Source organism: Vulpes lagopus, chromosome 6 (genome assembly GCF_018345385.1).
Source record: "Vulpes lagopus strain Blue_001 chromosome 6, ASM1834538v1, whole genome shotgun sequence".
Lineage (NCBI taxonomy): Eukaryota > Metazoa > Chordata > Mammalia > Carnivora > Canidae > Vulpes > Vulpes lagopus.
The window spans coordinates 38,304,934-38,325,794 of record NC_054829.1 but is presented as its reverse complement, the minus strand read 5'-3'; the positions used below and the strand labels follow the sequence as shown (position 1 = coordinate 38,325,794).

The window sequence follows — 20,861 nt, the reverse complement described above, 5'->3', positions numbered from 1 at the left end:
CCAGCCATCTATGTTAAACTGTTAAAAGGTGAAAAGCAAGCTGGAATTCTATAAAGAGTGTTGAGGAACAGTAGAATGAAGAGCTTTAAATCTAAAGAGAATGAATGCAGTCATTCAATAGGATGGAAATGAAGTCAAAATTGGCATATTTCCCTGGTTAATTTACCTTGTGAAGGACTCTGTTCAGTTTTAGATATTAAGCCATTATTAGCAACAAAATAGTCTTTAAATTGCCACCTTTGGAGTTTTTAAGCAACAATATAGTGTACATCTGTGAATTTCATATGTACATACCACATACACATATACATGCAAATAAAAATACAACACATAGGTCTCATATAATTGTAACAATTTAACATTATAGACTACAGCAATAAGTACACTATATATGTCAAACTTACCATTCTTTAAAAACAAGGCTAATTTAGAGTTAGTGACAAAGATGCAAGTGTACAATTACAAAAACTTGAAAAAGAAAACTAATCTAGAATAACACATGTAACACATAGAACAGAATACTGTGGAGTGATTGAATGGCCTAATGTTTTCTTAATTAGCTGACAATCAGAAAAGTTTTTTTTACATTTTGGGGAAACTTTTATTGAATGTATCAATATACTTTCCTGCTTTGGTAACTAAAATAAATAAAATTTTATTTTCAATGATTTATAGTGAGAGCCTCATGGTGATAGTTGTTAATAATTTACAATTTTACAGAAATATAGCTGAAGAAAGTGTATAAAGTATGTCCTGTACTGAGGACATAATCTTGAAAGTTGCTTATGGCCAAGAACTAATATCGTATTATATTACTACTATGTTTTGAATGAAGGTATATCTATGGAACCAAATCTAAAACATCTATAAATAATTTAGAAATTGAGTAAGACTAAAATCCAAACATGTATTAATGTTAACAGGTTGGGCTATTTGTTAACTCTCAAAAAAAGAATTAGCCATATAATCATCATCCTTTTTTCTGTTATTAAGTGCTCTACATATTTATTTATTTTCTTTAGACTTAGTATTATTAACTGACTAATATTGACATTATCAAGGATTTAAACAACAGCTACAATGGACTTCTACAACACTGAAGATTTCTTAGTGTCACAAGAACCGTTTCAATACAATGCTAATTTCAGATTTTTTTCAGTGCATCGTAAGAAAATAAGAGTAGAAATATGTACTTACAACATGAGTATTTTGGTTGACTTCAATACTTAGAAAAGAAATAATCAAAAACAGTTATTAAAGATAATAAAGGCCAAACTTAATTTTTTTTTTAAATTTTTATTTATTTATGATAGTCACACAGCCAAAGAGAGGCAGAGACACAACACAGGCAGAGGGAGAAGCAGGCTCCACGCACCGGGAGCCCGACGTGGGACTCGATCCCAGGTCCGCAGGATCGCGCCCTGGGCCAAAGGCAGGCGCTAAACCGCTGCGCCACCCAGGGATCCCCAAACTTAATTTTTAAAGAGTATCATTTTCATGGCAGAAACAAAAAAATGAAAGAAAATTAATTTTTGGTTGGAAGCCATTTCTCTTATAACTCAGAAAGTGAAGTAGTTGTTTCTAATGTTAGATGCTGCATATTTTTAATCACTTTCAATCATATTCAAAAGATCAAAAAAGAATACTATGAGAAGCCTAGATGAGGAAAATCAAGTGAAAACAAAGCAGAATATTGGTATCAAGGTAATTTTATTCATATTGATTATAAAGTTTACCTCCTTTATTGGATCATAAACATTTATTTTACCCAGAGAACAATTATTAATATATACTATTTTGTTTCTCACTGAATTTTATAATTGTATTTATTGTGTTTATAATGAGTCCTTCAATGATATGTGGCGGGAAAAGAATAAAAATGATTTTTTAAAAAAATTCTAAAATCTACTCACTAATTTAACTGATGGTATAAGATTATTTAAAAAATATTAGAAATTTATGGGCTTATAAGTTTTTAAAAATTGATACTATTCCTTTGATATGTGTCACTTTTTCATGTATGTGTGATCAAGCCTACTATAGCTAACTGGACTATATACTATTTTTTAAATATTTTTATTTATTTATTTGAGAAACAGAGGGAGTACATGCACACACCAGTTGGGAGGTAGGGGGAAAGGGAGAAGCAGACTCCCCGTTGAGCAGGGAGCCTGACATGGGGCTCAATTCCAGGACCCTAAGATCATGGCTGGAGCCAAAGGCAGACACCTAACCGACTGAGCTACCCAGGTACCCCAAAATGGCCTATATATTAAAGAGCTAAGCACATGAATAATGTTTTGGCAGAGAATAGAAGATACACAAGTAACAAAAAGAAATATATAAATCAAAGAGCTGTCTTTCCACATAGTAGATCATTTCTAGTTCCTGACATTATACTATTATTGTTCTTTTACATTTATAAAAGATGTATACTTCACCATCTGGGAGACCAAAAACTCAAATATATACCGTATCAAATCTTCAACTGAACATATCAGTATAACAAAGAAAACAATATCAGAGCCAATTCCATGATCTATGAAATTATTTCCCCTAAGAATTACAAGCTTAGAAGACTTCAGGGACCTGTCATATAACCTAAATAAAGGAGATCAGATAAAACAAAAATTAACAGCCAGAAATATAATTGACTGCACTCTTACTAAAATAAAATGTGCTAGCTTCCATTTGCCCTTCCAGATATACCCACCACCTTTTTCCTACATTGTGATTCTAGAGAATGACTCATCAATTGACAAAAATCAATTGACAACATCAATTAGGGTTCTCTGTCTCTCTATCTGGCAGGTGGGTTTAGCCAATGGGAGACACTGGCAGTATATCAAAGAAAGGGAGAAGAATAAAATTTAGGCTTTAGTAGTAATTCTTTTACAAGGGCCCCAGCTCCTCTTGGGCTCTCCTAAAACTTCCTGGATTCTAGCAAACTCCCTCCTCTTACCTTCAGGCGTAAGGCAGTTGCAAATTTGTAATGTTTCACCAAAGCTGGTCTTTTATTATTTGTTACTCATCTGTTTGGAACTGATACCTGACATCTTTTTCTTCTACAGCAAGATGTTAATGTGAGGTTGGACTTGTGATGTGCTGCATAAAATACAGACTTCAATTCTGGGAGCCATATTTTTAAATCAGCCTCATGGGAAAATAAAGTGTTCCCAAATACAGGAACTTTAATTATGGATAAAAATCTTTGCACAGTATTTTTACATATTACTCCTGCAAAGTCTATGGAATTCTGGTACTCCAATGTCACTTTATTTAATTTTAAATTCACTAAATTCCACTTATAACTATTCATTCTCATTATCACTATTGAGAAAACTGCACAATTAGTTCATATTCTTAAAGTTTGAAATCCTGTAAACATTGAAATTTAGTCTTAAAGTCCATAATTTTAGAAGTGTCATCAGACCATCACTGATTTTTCTGGAAATTAATTTCAGCCTAAGTAAGGGGGCCAGACTACCCTTGTCAAGTTTGCAAAGATTAAATTTCTCTAGGATTGAGTAAAGTAAACCATACATCTGTGTAACTACTAGTGAATGTCCTTCCCGAGAAATTTTCAGAGCATTTAGATGTAATATCTGCCAAAAGGCTGTCCTTAAACAAATCTTCATTTGTGATCTGAGCCAAGAATCTTGTGGATAATTTGCACAAATCAGTTTTCCTGGTTGAAAAAACTCTCTTCAAAACCATGCTTGACTAAGCACCAAATCTGTTGTGCAGTACAGCAATCTATAGCATTGCGCATCCAGCTCATTAAGCTCCCGGCCCCACTCCACCGCCAACTGTACTGTGGCTTTTTCCCCCCTCAATTGTAGGTAATTTACTATTTTGGGCTAAAAGCCTAAAGAATTATTTTTCTTTATTATTAAATCTTATTAGCTGTAGCCCTGTGCCATGCTCCAGAATTTTTCTGTTTCCTTTACTGGCAACCAGTATTTAAGGTTTATGGTTAGGTCCTCCTCTGTGGTTGCTGATGGTGATTTTTTTTTATTGTTTCTGTTGTTGTAGTTGTTATTTTGTTAGAAATTGGGGGACAGTGATTCATTTGCCTATCTTAATCTAGAAATTCTTAATGAAGATTTTCATGTCTTTCCTAAACACTTAAAAATAATTCATGTGTGTCTTTAATGTCCAAAATGCTGAGTAAAGCTATATCAATCTAAAGGGAATGTAGTGTATTAAAGATTGGTTTTTATCAAGGTTAGTAGAAATGAAATGTGTTTGATTAGTATATTCAAGAGGTATATACATAGAAACTTTGAGGAACATTAGACAAAATGGGAAACCCAACAGAAATAAAGAATGTTTTGCATTTTTTTCAACCCAAGGAGTTGAAAGAAAGCTAAGGATGCTACCTACCAAGGATTAAGGTTTTGGTGAAGACTTCTTCATGACTACTATAGGTTGTCCTGGCAATGGGAGCCCCACCATATGAAAGTGATATTATGATGAAAACAAAAACAACCAAACTCACACACATGAAGTACATGAGAATTAAAGGCAAAATAACTTACGGTCTGGCTAGCTCTATATTGGGAAAATGTCTGGGGATGTTAAGTTTGAGTGTGGTTTATGCTGTATATAATCAGATAATGTAATCAAGTGTTATGTATCCATAGTAACTTATCCGTTGTACTTATGGCAATCATAACCTGGAAGAGTTTTTACATTGAGAAAATAAAGGAGCTTATTATCTTCCTGTCAAGTATAAGTTGGCTGGGGATTTAGGGAGTTCCAGTTCTTTGTTGTTTACATAGCTCTCCCCATCCTTTGCTATGGGCCCAGGTTTATTCTGCACAAATAGAAAAGTGGGATTAGAACTAAGAGTCAACACAGAAGTTCCTTGCTTCCATCAAAAATCATATGGAACCTACAAATAAATAAAAATAACTGGATTATTCATTGTGCTCTTCTCAGCAGTAGACAATGCTACAAATAATATATCCATACAGTTTTTCCTGTAACTTTCACAAACGTCTCTACCATTTCCTTAACTTACTGATGAAAATAATTTCTAATCAGGTTAGTGTTGGGGCTGCTGATGATAGGGGTGGGCACACCTGAACTTGAGATATGGACATCGGGACAGTGATTTATTTTTTCCACTATGAGTGTGAAGCCTCTGAAGGCACTTGTAGGCCATTAGGAATCTATTTGAAGAATAAAGCAATGCAAAACCAAAAGTGGAGAAAGTCTTGACGATGGTCTTTGAGCCTCTGGATGCAGTTTTTTCTTAAGATCTATCTTTAATCAATCCTACATGAATTGATAAGTCATTTGGGGAATTCAATTGCTGTCATTTGCAACCGAAAGTGTTCTGACATAGTGCAATGCATAAGATGTAGAAGATGATATCCTTTCTGTTTTGAGTTCTACAATTAAAGAGTAACGAAGAAATACAATTCCCCCACTTCCCACAATAGTAAGGATATTTGGTCATCAATTCATAAAACAGATTAGCTTTAAAAGTAAACAAAATGTAACTTCTCTTAGGATCAAAGGAACAATGGCCTGGGGAAAGAAAAGCTGCGAAGTTAATTGCTTGAGAAACTCAAAAGCAGGAGTAAGACATAGAGTAAAGCTATACCATAGGAAATCACATTTGATATAAGACTTTCTTAACAGGGAAGAAATAATTAAATGTTTCATAAGGTTTTGTTTTTTTTTTTTTTTTAAGATTACAATCTGGCCTGTATAAGGTGGTATACATCTAAGCATTATACTATACATAGCATTATACTATAACATAGTAATAAAAGTCAAAGGATCCATTACCCATCTATAAAATCCTAACTTCTCTGGACCTCTGGTTTCTCACCTCTAACACAAGCATCTCTTTTCACCCCTAAAATTGTGATTGAACATTAAAAGTTCATTTCAGTCTGACAATTAAATTTCTCAGCTACTACCAACATACACAAGCTTAGAAAAGCATGAAGAGTAAGTAGAAAAATTTCAAATAATAAATTTGAGCATAATGCAACAGAATTTGATGATATCAAATTCTTTTTCCAACCGCTTTATGCTTTTCATTTTTTCACCGTACTGTACTTTTAAATCTATTGACTAGCCCTCTTTTCAACTTCTGGTGCATATCTAGAAATCCATTCGTAGCTTCAACCACTTAAAAACTTTTTATTGTAGTAAAATATACAGAACACAAAATTTACCATTTTAATATTTTTTTCAAATGTGGTGGAATATACATAAAATTTACCATCTGAACCTTTTTTTTAAAAAAAAAAGATTTATTTATTCATGAGGGGGAGAGAGAGAGAGAGAGAGAGAGAGAGAGAGGCAGAGACACAGGTAGAGGGAGAAGCAGGCTCCTCACAGGGAGCCTGATGTGGGACTCAATCCCGGGACTCCAAGATCACACCCTGGCCAAAGGCAGGCGCTAAACCACTGAGCCCCCCAGGGATCCCCAACCATTTTCAATTGTACAGATCAGTGGCATTGAGTACATTCACAGTGCTGTGTAACCATCACCACCATCTATCTCTAGATCTCTTTTCACCTTGCAAAACGGATATTCTGTACCCGTTAAATAACTCCCTATTCCCCCTCCTGTAAGCCATTTTATTTTGTCTCTATGAATTTGATTATTGTCATGTAAGTAGAATCATACAGTATTTGTCTTTTTATGACTGGCTTATTTCACTTAGCATTATGTCTTCAAAGTCCATCCATGTCATAGCATGTGTCACAGTTTCCTTCTAAGGCTGAATAGTATTCCATGCTAAGTACATACCACCTTTTGCTTACCCATTCATCCATCAATTAACTTGGTTTGCTGTCACCTTTCATGGAATAATGCTGCTGTTATGAATAATGCTACTATGAACATTGTTGTACAAATATCTCTTCAACTCCCTGCTTTCACTTCTCTGAGGTATATACCCAGAAGTAGAATTTCTGGGCAATATGGTAATTCTATGTTTAATTTTTTGAGGAGCCACCATACCATTTTCCAGAGCAGCTGTGCCATTTTATATTCCCACAGGCAATGCACAAGAGTTCAGTTGAGAACTACTTTTATATACTATTTTATTATTTTTAAATAGTGTGCATTTCAAAAACACTGAAATGATCATCTAACCATGCTAACACGGCTATTATTTTCTAAAATCCAAAAGTTTTCTCATTTGTTTATTTTTACAGAACTGTAATACTTTATATTTTTTATTTTTTCTGCATTATACATCTAAGCATTTTCCATATTACAAAGCCCCAAATTATCATTTTAATGTCTGGATTATATTCAACCAAAGGGAGATACTATTATTTTCTTAATCATTGAAACTTTGAATATTCGAGTTGCTTCCAATTTTACATTAGAAATATGTGATAAACCTATGTTCATAAATCCTTTTGTTCTATTGAATATTTTCCATAGGAAGGTATTAATCAGTTAAAAAGTTTACACATTTTTATAGAGTTGACAAATATCACTAAATTTATTTCCAAAGGGATCATAACAATTTGTATTACCCTAGCAGTCTCACTGCAGTGACCCATGACTGGAGGGAGTTATCCTTCCAGGCATCTCTAATTCTCTAACAAGCTGCCTATCACCTGGCAAACACACAATCTATGTTTACTAATTGAATTCAAGAATAAATGAGAATTCCATTTAACTTAATCCTCAGCATTACTGAATTTTATTTTGTTTGCTAATTTACGATAGCCATTGCATTTTAGACTAGCTTAAATAAACTATTTAAAAAATTTTTGGCCTGCAAATCAGAAGGTCCATTAAAAAATGAATCTTCTTGCCAGCATAAAGGTCTTTCTTGGTATGTAAATATTTTCCTATACATTTCCAGGTGTAATGTAATTTCACTCAATTACAAACTTTCTAAACATAAAATTGGGGATCCCTGGATGGCGCAGCGGTTTGGCGCCTGCCTTTGGCCCAGGGCACAATCCTGGAGACCCGGGATCGAATCCCACGTCGGGCTCCCGGTGCATGGAGCCTGCTTCTCCCTCTGCCTGTGCCTGTGCCTGTGCCTCCCTCTCTCTCTCTCTCTCTCTCTCTGTGACTATCATAAATAAATAAAAATTAAAAAAAATAAACATAAAATTGTATTGTGGGGCCACTTTCCTAACTTGCCATCTTAAGTATTGGGTAGATATAACCTCTACTTAGCATTTATGTATAAGCAAACAAAATAGTATCAGCCATCAACTCATCATAACCAAAATGTAATTGGTTTTAAGTTTGTCTTATTTTTTCTTGTGAATTTTCTAGCCATTAAACTGAGTTTCTGACATTAATGTTTCTTTTTCATCTTTGTATCTGCCAAACTGACAAAATTTTGCATAGTAGGAATCAACAAATAGTTTTGGTATATATATTATGCTATATATTTTATTTGATCTAATTGAGAATAATTTTAAAGAATCATAATAAAAATAAATTATATATCCATTAAAAATACACATAAGGTACCCTCTTTATGTTAAACTACTAGAATAAAATTATCAAATAAAAAGATTTAAACTATCCTGATATTCAATGTAGTATTCAATTTTTCTTCACGGGTTGTAAATGATAATGGGAATGTTACAAAACTGTCAAATTCTTCCCAAAGCAATCTTCAATTTAATCAACATAGACAATCACTCTTTTCATTTCTATGGCAATAAGAAAATTTTAAGCAATATCTTTTGATTGGAGTTATCTTGAAAATTGCTTAGTTGGAGGCCTTTATTTTAAAATGCAACAAGCCTGAAATATTAAATGTAATTTGTCATGCAGCCTAGAGAAAGAATGAAGCATTTGGTACATTTTTCCTAATTGTTTCTGATTGCTGCCTGGATAGCTCCAGCACTTCTCTATCTTCAAAATCACCTTCCATGGCTTCAACATCCTTGACCATTACTTTTAATCAAAGAGGCTAAACATAAAATAATTTGACTATTATGTACCAGAAATCTTAACAATACTGGCTTTCACATTTTTATTTAATTGATCTTAAAGAGAGAGCCCTCAGTAAATTGTTAATGAATTCTGATTAGGGTGACAAATTACCTAATGTTAATACCAACAGCAATCACTGTCCCAGGAAAAGTGGTCAATACTGAAGTCAGTAGAATTCAATTTTCCAATGATAATCATGTTTTGGCCTGCTTAACAGTAAATAAAGCCCATTCCTATGTTTAAAGTGTGATTATTTAGAAAAGTTACACACCTTAAAAATTTGCATCAATTTGGGACGCCTGGGTGGCTCGATGGTTGAGCATCTGCCTTTGGCTCAGGGCATGATCCCAGTTCTGGGATCAAGTCCCACATGGGGCTCCCCACAGGGAGCCTGCTTCTCCCTCTGCCTAAGTCTCTGCGTCTCTCATAAATAAGTAAAATCTTTATTTAAAAAATTTGCATGAATTTCTTTCACACTAAGAATACTGTTTTCTTAAATTTCCAGGCTGTTATCTGAAGTTCCCATGTCCATTTATCCAAAAGGGAAGAAATCACTTAAGTTAATGCTTTGATAAGGGGTGAAGAAAATATTTGTCTAGCAAATAGGGATTATGAAAAAGGGACAAAGTATTTCAGAGCATTCTCCAGTAGGACTACTTTTGTTTCTGAACAGAATGGGTCATTTTCCTTGGGAGGAGGTAATAATGGATGGGATATTAATGCTGTAACTAAAAGGAGGGGAAATTAGCGTAGGGCCCTACTTGTTCACTTTCTCATAAGGCAAACATTATTCACTATGTGCACCAGAACAAAAACTAATAAAAATTTTTCCTGGAGGAATCCACATCACATTCAGATTAGAATTTTTAAGATGTACTATATTTTTAAAGAAAATGTTGGGGGATAGGGACACAGATTTTAAAAAAAAGAAGTCCTTTTACAGAGTAAATATAACTTGTAAGTTTTCCTAGTCCAATGTTCTAGCCCAGAGTGTATGTGAGCATACCAATGATGGAGGGACAAGTTGCACAGGGATACGTACTGACTCATGGGATGCCAAGTATATGCCTCTACACTAACTGTGCCATTGAATACAAATAGTTTCATCTGAGTTTTTCAGCAGAGAACATGAATTATTTGTTGGTTTTTTTTTTTTAAGATTTTATTTATTCATTCATAAAGACACACAGAGAGAATGAGAGGCAGAGACACAGGCAGAGGGAGAAGCAGACTCCATGCAGAGAGCCCAACGTGGGACTCGACCCAGGGTCTCCAGGATCACTCCCTGGGCTGCAGACGGTGCTAAACCGCTGCGCCACCAGGGCAGCCCATATTTGTTGGTTTTTATTACACATGTTAGACTGGACCTATGTGCCCTTAAAGAAAGCTTGTTTCTAAAATTTTATTCATTGTTGCCAAGAGGAAAAGTTATAAGGGAGAAGATTCACAGGAAAAAAAAATTCAGACTAGCTTTATATTTAAAAAAAAAAAAAAACACAAAAATGATCCATAGTTTTTTTTTTCCAAGTTTTTACTTAAATTCCAGTTAACATGCAGTTTAAGATTCATTTCAGGTGTAGAATTTACATACCCTCATCCCAACAAGTGTCCTCTTTAATCCTCATCACCTGTTACCCTATCCCCCCCCCACTTACCTCCCCTGTTTGGTTCTTAATACATGGTTGCTTCCACAAGTTAATACATCTTTCCTGCATGCTGCTCTTTGTTGTTATATATGTTTTCTAATTACAAAGTCTTTTAGGAGGAAAATTTTTTTAAGTTTTTTTTTTAATTTTTATTTATTTATGATAGTCACACACAGAGAGAGAAAGAGGCAGAGACATAGGCAGAGGGAGAAGCAGGCTCCATGCACCGGGAGCCCAAGGTGGGATTCGATCCCAGGTCTCCAGGATCGCGCCCTGGGCCAAAGGCAGGCGCTAAACCGCTGCGCCACCCAGGGATCCCTAGGAGGAAAATTTCTACGTAAAAAGTGAATCCAATATTTGGCTTGAAATTGATACGTAACAGTTTATTTATTTTTAAAGATTTTTATTTATTTATTCATGAAATACACAGAGAGAGAGAGAGAGAGAGGCAGAGACATAGGCAGAGGGAGAAGCAGGCTCCCCACAAGGAGCCTGATGTGGGACTCGATCCCAGATCCTGGGATCAGGACCTGAGCTGAGGCAGTCAACCGCTGAGCCATCCAGGTGTCCCTGTAACAGTATTTTAATTCAGTAGGTTTAATTATTATTTTAATATTCATTTCTATACATTGGTTTTCATTTAAATTATAAGCCTAAAATGCAGCTCTCATTTAAAAAAAATTTTGTCTAATTCTTGGAATAAGTTTTATTAAAAATTGTACTTTCTTTTAGGGCTGGGGTGGGGAGAGGCAACAGGAGGAGGAAAGAGAGAATCTTAAGCAGGCTCCACACCTAGCACGGAGCCCAACTCAGGGCTCCATCTATGACCCTGATATAATCTGAGCCGAAATCAAGAGTTGGGATGCTCAACTGACTGAGCCACCCAGGCACCCACCAAAATTGCTGTACTTAAAAATTGTGTTTCTAAGGGTGCCTGGGTGGCTCAACTGGTTAAGTGTCTGCCTTTGGCTCAGGTCATGATCCTGGAATCCCTGGATGGAGCCCTGCATCAGAATCCCTGCTCAGTGGAAGTCAGCTTCCAGCTTCTTCACCCCCTGTGCTCCCCACACCCTCCCCCCAACCCCAGCTGGTGCTCTCTCTCTCTTGCTCACTCACTCTCTCTTAAATAAATAAAATCGTTTTTAAAAAGTTATGTTACTAGGGGCACCTGGCTGGCTCAATTGGTGGAGCATGGGACTTGATCTCAGGGTTGTGAGTTCAAGCTCCACGTTGGGTGTAGAGATGACATAAAAGTATAATCTTACAAAAAAATTATATTGCTAAAAGATAAGTCACATATGAAAATTTCCATTAACATTTAGTTATTGCTAGTTTAATAAAATAGGATTCCCATATATTTTGTTATATATGTTTTACGTATGTACAAGTAGTTTACATATACATATCTGTATAAATAACACTAATACATGTAAAATTTACATACTAAAAATTTTATGTGCAACATTACAAAGAAATTCTAATCTTGAGAATATATATATAAATTCAGCCCAAAGGCTCTCATTTAGTATAAAATAAACTCACTTTAGGGATTCCTACAGATACATCATTGGAGTAGTCCAGATTCTAAAGCAGTCTCTGATTACCAGAGCTCAAAATGCACTGATATGCCAAGTAACTTATTGTGATTTCCAACTGTAATATAACATTTGAAAATAACAGCATTTCTCTCCCCATGAAAGCATGAATACTGTAATCATTTACTCATTAGAAACTAGCCAACTATATATTCCAGTCATTTTCTGGATAAGTGTACTATTATAAAAAACAAAACTCCCCTATGCCAAGTGGGTTTTTTTTGGAAGTGTAGAGATGTTTTTTATTGTCAGTTTAGTTTTGTGTATAATTATTTATCTGAAGAGATAAAAGTAATATGTGTTGTAAAAATACATTTATAGCACAAAAGAGTGACATAAAAAGCAAAAGTTCCCCTTCTCATCAATCCCCAATTAACTTCTCAAGGTTGACTTCTTTCATAGCTCCTTATGTAGCCTTCAAAATAAGCAAATCCAAAGCATGCTCATGCTTACATCTAGGTTTTAACATAAGATCATATTATAACTTTATAAAAGCTGGAATTTTTAAATTTTTTAAGTTAGACACGTTTGCAGAGCAACACACACACACATATATTCCCTTTTAACCTAATTTAACCTGCTCTCTATTGAAGAATGTTTTGTGTTTTGCTAAGTTCTGAGTATATCTTTGTACAAATATCACTGCATATTTAGGTGAGAAATCTGTAAAGGTGGGATATCTTTTTTAGAAATGAAATTTCTCTGTCAAAGGGAACTAAAGAGCCAAGCTAAGTTTCAAAGTTTGCAATCTACTAACTAACCCACCAACACTGGTTATTGTTGATATTGCTGTTATTTATATTTCATGTATAAATTTTGTTGTTGATATAGTTTATGTCAAGGTTTTTGTGGCTTTTTTTTTTTTTGCTAGATGTGGTTTCATTTCCCTTAAATATTTATCTGTGAGTAACCTCCAATTTTTATATTTTTAAACTTATTAACCTAAAGCAGGCATCACAACATAAGCTGTAGGAAGTAATTCTAACAAGTGTGGACTTTTCCATTCAACAGCAATAGTATGACTCTGGAAAGACTGTGAGAGTATATAAACTTTCTTCTACCTTTAGACTAATTACACTGAACTTCCTCTCCACCCTCCCCCCGACACACACATTCAATTACAATTTCAAACAGAAATTTTATCAGGCAACTTGCTCACTGCACATCCTTATATGTTCATTCTAAAGGAAAGTGATGATAACATTCACATAATCGTAAACAATCCGTACATTTATAAATAAAGAAGTTATCAGTTAAATGCCAGGAAAAGGACGTCTAAGAACTCCACCTCTAGCTTTAGAAATTAGTATTACTAAGACATATCCTTGGTAACTGCATCAATAGAAGTTAATCTTTGCTCCAATCTTAGTGTAGAACACTGGGAATAGATTATGAAATTTCATTTGCAGTCAGTTCTTATTTACATGTGCCAAAATAAGGGGAAATTTTTTTTTTTCCTTTGGAAATTGTTTTAATTCAGATCCATGTGTACCTTAATTTTTGTAGAGTCAAATCATGAATACACGTGGATATTTACAGAGTTTGATCTTTCAGTGAAAGTTATATTCACAAACTCTTACAAAATTTAACATAATTTTAAAAACAAAACTCTGGCCTTTTAAATATTTCAATTTTAGTGATTTTTCAATCTACCAATAATTCTACTGTGCTCTTTTTAAATGAATACCTAAAACGTTTTTTGGAACAACTTTTTAAAATAGTATTAACTAAAGCACTCCTAAAATTAAAAATCTAATCTGTTAAGTTACTGATGTGAATAATGAAATTTGAGAAAATTAAAAATTCTTAAAACCAATATCTGAGAAATTCTATCCTTTTCACCCTATGCTCATCAGAAATTAAACTTTTCAGAATTGTAATTTCATATATAATGTATTTTACGACAGTTTAAAACTAATTAATAACAAGCTACAATTACATTATGTATTGTTTATGGTCCTATTTATGAATGTTTACCTAGCATGAAATTCTCTTTTATATTAAAGGAAGTTTCAATATGAAACTTTATAATTAACTATTGGTCACTCCTTGTCTTATTTTATTAAAATATAGTTGATACAAAATGTTACATTAGTTTTTGGTGTACAACACAGACTGGACAAGTTTATAAGTTATACGATGCTCACTTTAAGTGTAGCTACCACCTGTCACCATACTATCCTATTACAATACCACTGACTGTATTCCCTACGGTGAGCCTTTTATCTCTGTGACTTATTCATTCCCTAATTGGAAGCCTGAATCGCTGTCTTTCATCCATTTTGCACATCCTACAATCCTCCTCCGCTCTGGCAACCATCAATTTGTTCTCTGTATTAATCGATCTGTTTCTGCTTTTTGTTTCAGATTTCACATATAAGTGAAAGCATGTGGTATTTGTCTTTCTCGGACTTTATTTCACTTCCCATTATATCCTACTCCCTGTCTTTAATATCCTCATAACTCAATGTCACCCAACCCATACGCCTGTGAGCATACTAAAATTGCTACCTATGATGACATGCCCATTCACAGGGTCTTTATATACATTTATATACATATCATGTTTTGTGACATAAAGAAATTAGATGAATTTCAAAAGCCGTGTAAAAAATCATCTCATTTTGTAGGCCCTTTTCTCTCTCCTAATGGTTTCCTTTATGTTTACTAATATCCAAACTCTGGCATTTCTTTCAATCTCATGATTTCATATAACTTATTTTAAGCGTAGAACACTTCTAAATCTCTAGGTCGTGACCAAGGTCTAATCCTATATCTGCAACTGGACATGTCCCTTTAAAACACATAATGTCTCAAGTGGATGATCTTTCTTTCCAAATCTATTCTTCTTATGCCTACTTTGGGGCACCTCAGACTTTTTGGTCACACAGCTTGAAGCTTAGGCTCAAACCTTTCCCACATTTTAGCTTTTCTGTTTCTTTGCCCTGGAAACTCAGCTTCCAAATTCCCTGAAGCCACTTCTCCACTTTAAATAATCTTACCCTGTGCTGCAGCTCTGTATTATTTTCAGAGCCCTCTGGTCAGTGGTCTGTGGGCAATAGGGCAGAGTGAGGATTTTATAATTCTGGATTCTTTTGTTCATTTGTTTTTTACTTTTTGGCAAGAGGAGTAACTTGAAAACAGGCATCACCATTACACAAAAACATGTATGCCATGATAATGGCTGGGTTAAACATTTTCTCTGGCTGAAGCAGCAGCTTCAGATTCTTGGTAATATTTAATTTTGTGTCAATCAGCAGAGTTAACAGAAAAAATATGGATCTTGAAGACATACAGATATAGGCTCAATTCCAAATCTCACTTAACTTTCTGAGGCTCAGAGTCCTTATATATGAAATGAGAATAAGCTACCTCCATAAGGTCAAGATTAAATAGGATCCATATATACCTGACTCATGTTCAAAATATTTACTAATTGAATGGATAATGTTCCTCATTCTGGAATACCTCTTCTCCCGCATCTTCACCAGCTAACTAGTATTTATTTTTTTATACTTCCGTTGCGGCCATCCTGAATTTCCCTAGAATGATTCCTATGTCCCACTTCAGTGTTTCTATGGCTGCAGTGCCTGTTTATCACACACTCTGTAATTACTGATGTCCTTAAGTCTCTCATTATATTCTGGTAAATTCCTTGAGGATACAGATCTTGTGTTACTTGATTTTGTATCTATAGCAATAGGCATGGTTCCTGGCAAACAGCCTCCACTATTTCAATAAATGATGAATGAATACTTTTTATATACAAGTAACCAAAGGCCTTGTACTGTAAATTTACTAATTTTATTCCTAGTGCAAAGTAATAAACATACTAGAAAAAAGAGAAAATTTTAACAACCAAATATCTGCAGCAGGTACCGCAAAAACAAAAATATTCTGATTGAATTATACTAATTTAAGGTGACAAAAATACGGCCTCTCTATGTAAAGAGAATAGTTTAAGCACTGAAGCTGTGCCTAACTAAGCGATCGTCAGTTAATGTAATCCAATCTACCCAATTCCCTGCGCAATAAATTGTCTCTATTATTACTACTACTTTACAATCCTGTATCACACAAGCAGTGAGCTGTGATGTCAGGGTTCCAACAATTTGGGCTTCCTGACTCCAGAGCCTCTACTCTTGCTTGACACACTACCCTGACTTCCTAGCAATTGCAGATGCCCCAAAGATGCTTAATGTGGTACCCTGACCCACGATGACTAAGGTTATGTCTTTCCCCCACAATGTGGGGAAACACGGAGTCCATTCCCCCTTCAGATCCAACGGTGAAAGGTTCTATCCACCAACTGTGTCTTTGAAGACAAGTGTATGTACATCATTGAAAGTGCACAGGGAGGCAGCCCAGGTGGCTCAGCGATTTAGCACCACCTTCAGCCCAGGGCCTGATCCTGGAGACCCGGGATCGAGTCCCTCGTTGGGCTCCCTGCATGGAGCCTGCTTCTCCCTCTGCCTGTCTCTGCCCCTCTCTCTCTCTCTAAATAAATAAACCTAAAAAAAAAAAAAAAAAAAAAACTGCACAGGGTTGTCTTCCACACACGTAAAATAAACTACACTTTCCCTCTGAATAGAGTAGTATCTTTTGTATATAGTTATCTATATCTATAGAGTAGTACCTTTTACATATATTTATATCTATATATAAAAGAATGCTTTGGCTTTCTTTTCATATTAGCACAAAAAGTCGTCCTATTATGGCCTGAAAACCTAGATATTTAAGAACAAAGAAATCATCTCCAGGAAAGCCAGAAAACAAAGGCCGCATTTACAGCCTTGAGGTTAAAGAGATCCAAACAAGGCCGTCCTGGAGAGCTCAGGAGTCCCAAGTAGGCAGAACTGCTAGTGTCAATCACTTAGGGAAACCCAAGCACCTCAACACTGACAAATGGACTTCAGAGTTCCCTCAAAGAGCCTCTAAATCACTGGAGACCAATGAACCAGTTTAACGCTCTAAGGGGCCGCCTCGTGGGCTTCCAACTGGCAATCTGGTGATGTCCAGAACACGGGCAAGGACTCTGACTCCATTGGACGTGTAACTTTAAACCAGCAAAACTGGGACTGGGACTCTGTGGCCACCCTGTAGAGATTCCCGCATCTTAAACTGCCCCTAAGGACAACAGTCCGCCACGGAGTTTGGTTTTGTTGTTGTTTTGTTCCGATTAGGATACGGGGGGCGGGGGGCGGGGGACTCGGGGGGGCTTTGCCTTATTAATTAAACAGACGCCTCCTTAGTAGCAATGATGCAGTGAAGGACATTCTGGTTCCTTGCATTTAAAATGCAAACACAAACCTCCTCAGGGAGAAAAGAAACAGGCAATAAAGGGCAACCGCTGGCACATCGACTCAGCTCCAATCTTCCAAGCCGAAGAGGACGTAGGAAGCAGCCCTTAAAAGCAAGCATCACCGGCAGCGAGCTGCGGAGGGACAGGCAAAGCACGGACGCGGTTAGCGGAAGTCGGCAGGCAGACCTCTGGGAAGCCAAAGCTCGCGAAATGGCGGCCGCACGCACGTCAATCGGCCGGAAAGCGCCACCCGCCCCTCGGACACGTCACGTCACCAGGGAAACGGCGCTCTTGCGTAGGGGCGGGGCTCCGGGTGAAAGTTCACGGCTGAGGCTGAGACCTTTCTCTCTCGTCCGGGTGGAGGCCTCGCGGCCCCGGGGGCGGCCGGAACTCGAGAGGCTCCCGCCGCCCGCCGTAGCGGGTTGAGGAGGGAGCGTGGGCCTCTCCCGCCAGCCCCGCCTCGCCCCGCCTCGCCCCGCCCAGCCGCCGAGCGGGGAAGCGCCCCTGAGGCGAGCGCAAGCCGAGGGGCGGGGCGAGCCCTCGGCTGCGGCGGAGCGCGCGGGAGTTGACGTTAGCCATGGAAACACGGAGCGGGCTCCGGGGCGAGCGCGGGGAGCTGGCGGCGCGGCCGCCTGCGCTTCTCCGCCTCCGCGTTCGGGTCGCAGGGAGCCTCCGGGCGGCGTCGCCCACCCCGGGTTTACCTGCAGAAATGCAGTTCCCGGGATTCCTTCGCCTCGCCTCTTCCCTCGGGTGACTCGAGGTACGTTTGATTCCCCGACACCCACCTGGGGACTTCTTGCCCACCTTGATTTCCAAGCCCGTGCAGAGCTACGCGTTTCTTTGCAGTTTTGATTCCCACAGATTTCCTCGTTCTTCGTTATACGACCTTTAGGTGCGGTTATTGCGCTTTTTAGACAGAAGGTGAACTCAGTAGCTGGAGGCATCTATACAGTGGGACTTTAACTTTCTTTCAAACGACTGCTGTAGCCCGTTGAGTTGCCGCGTTTTGTTTCTAAGAGATGCTTGCGAAATGGACAGTGGCCCATTGCGTCTTGATTTAGTGATGTCCTTGTTATTCTCAATAAAGTTTGTAAATTGCGTCCCTAGGGTAATACTGCGCTCATTCCTTACCTCCAGTAAACCACTTTTGCCCAAACGTAGTCAGCTTCTGGCCCCTTGAACATGAATGACCATCTGCTGGTCTCTTCACAACCCTATCAAGGGCCAGCGTTTACTTCAGTGAAATCTGCAGCAACAGAGGTTGTTTATCAGACCTGTGGAGTGATTATCTGGGTGTTTTTTTTTAAAGATTTTATTTATTTATTTATTCACGAGAGACACGGAGAGAGAGGGGGGACAGAGACAGGCAGAGGGAGAAGCAGGCTCCATGCAGGGAGCCCGACGTGGGACTCGATCTCGGGTCTCCAGGGTCACTCCCTGGGCTGAAGGCAGCGCTAAACCGCAGCGCCTCGCGGGCTACCCTGATTATTTGTTATTTACCAACCATTTCTCTTTTATTCGACTATATAATGTTAGGTGAGGGTTTTTTTTTTTTCAAATCATTCTTACGATTAGGGTAAAGGCTATCCTTTTTTTTTTTTTTATTAATTTTTATTGGTGTTCAATTTACCAACATACAGAAAAACACCCAGTGCTCATCCCGTCAAGTGCCCACCTCAGTGCCCGTCACCCAGTAACCCCCACCCCCCGCCCTCCTCCCCTTCCACCACCCCTAGTTCGTTTCCCAGAGTTAGGAGTCTTTATGTTCTGTCTCCCTTCCTGATATTTCCCAACATTTCTTTTCCCTTCCTTTATATTCCCTTTCACTATTATTTATATTCCCCAAATGAATGAGAACATACACTGTTTGTCCTTCTCCGATTGACTTATTTCACTCAGCAAGGCTATCCTTTATATTATTGAGTGTCCACTGCCACCCATGCCAAATCTCCAAACCTTTATCGTAACATCCAGAGCCAGACTCATGACCAGAGATACTGCCATTTTAATAATTTAACTGAGACATCTGTCAGCCACTCTTAAGTTTCCTTCGAGTTATTAGACAAGACCTGGTTGGGGAACTTATCTGTTTTTTTTTTTTTCTTTTGTAAGAACTTTGTTGAAATATAATTCACATTCCGTATAATTCACTCATTAAAAGTGAATTCACTCATTAAAAGTGTATATTACACATTTTTGGATGTATTAAACATTTTAAAAAGTGTACAGTTGTTTTTAGTATATTCAGAGAATTGTGCAGTTATAACTACAGTCAATTTTAGAACATTTCATCTCCCTTCAAAAAAGCCCTGTACCCTTTAGGATTATTCCCTCCCATCTTTGTCACTATCTTCTCCAGCCTTAGGCAAACATTAACCTGTTCTCTTGTCTTTATAGATTTGCATGTTCCAGACATTTCATATAAATGAAAGCATACAACATCAACATGTGGCCTTTTGTGATGTCTTCTTCCACTTAGCATTCAGTTTTCAAGGTTCATCCATGTTGTAGCATATGTCAGGACTTCATTCTTGTTTGTAGCCTAATAATATTCCGTCGAGTGGATTTATTACATTTTATTCATCTGTTAGTGGACGTTTCGGGTGTTTCCACTTCTTGACTATTCATATTTTTGCTGTGAAAGTTCCTGTACAGATTTTTGTGTAGTCTTATATTCTTATTTTTCTTAGGTGAATACCCAGGAATAGAATTGCTAGGTCATATGGTAACTCTAAGTTTAGCCTTTTTAGGAACTGCCAGACTAGTTTTGAAGGCAGCTGGGCCATTTTAGCTTGCGACTTGCGGGTTCTATTTTTTCCACAATCTCAACAATACTTGTTATTGTCCATCTTTTTCATAACCAGTTAAGTGGGTTTGAAGTGATAACTCATGGATTTGGTTTGCATTTCTCTTTTCTGATGTGGAGCATTGTCTTGTGTGATTATTGGCTATTTGTATATTATCTTTGGAGAAATGTCTATTTTAATCCTTTAAAATGACTTGTTTTTTTCACCATTGAGTTATAAGGGTTCCTTAAATATTCTAGGTGTAAGTCCCATATCATATATGTGATTTGCAGAATGTTTCTTTCCATTCTATGGGTTGTTTTCATTTTCTTGATAGTGAGAACCTTTTTCTTCTAGACACTTTCCCACTTGTTAACTCTTGTTGAGTCTTGCTTGCATGCCAGTGTCCTCATGCCGGCTTAGCTGACAAAAGTTTCCCATTTGACATTTTGGAGATTCCTCTTAGGCCCTCTTTTCCCTGAAAACTGTTTCTCCCAAATTACCTTCTATTTTTTCTAGCCTCAAAAAATAAAATTCCCTTTCATTTGGCAATGACTTAGTACGACTGAAAAACTCAGGCAC

General features: G+C 37.0%; 1 protein-coding gene across 1 annotated transcript in view; it reads left to right on the top strand.

The window, feature by feature from the left end:
* The first annotated feature begins 18,114 nt into the window (after positions 1-18,114).
* PCNX4 (pecanex 4) overlaps positions 18,115-20,861 on the top strand; it is a 46,546-nt gene continuing 43,799 nt past the window's right edge. Inside the window, exon 1 of the mRNA XM_041760111.1 lies at positions 18,115-18,253. The gene's annotated coding sequence lies outside the window, so the exon portion shown is untranslated. The remainder of the gene's footprint in view (positions 18,254-20,861) is intronic.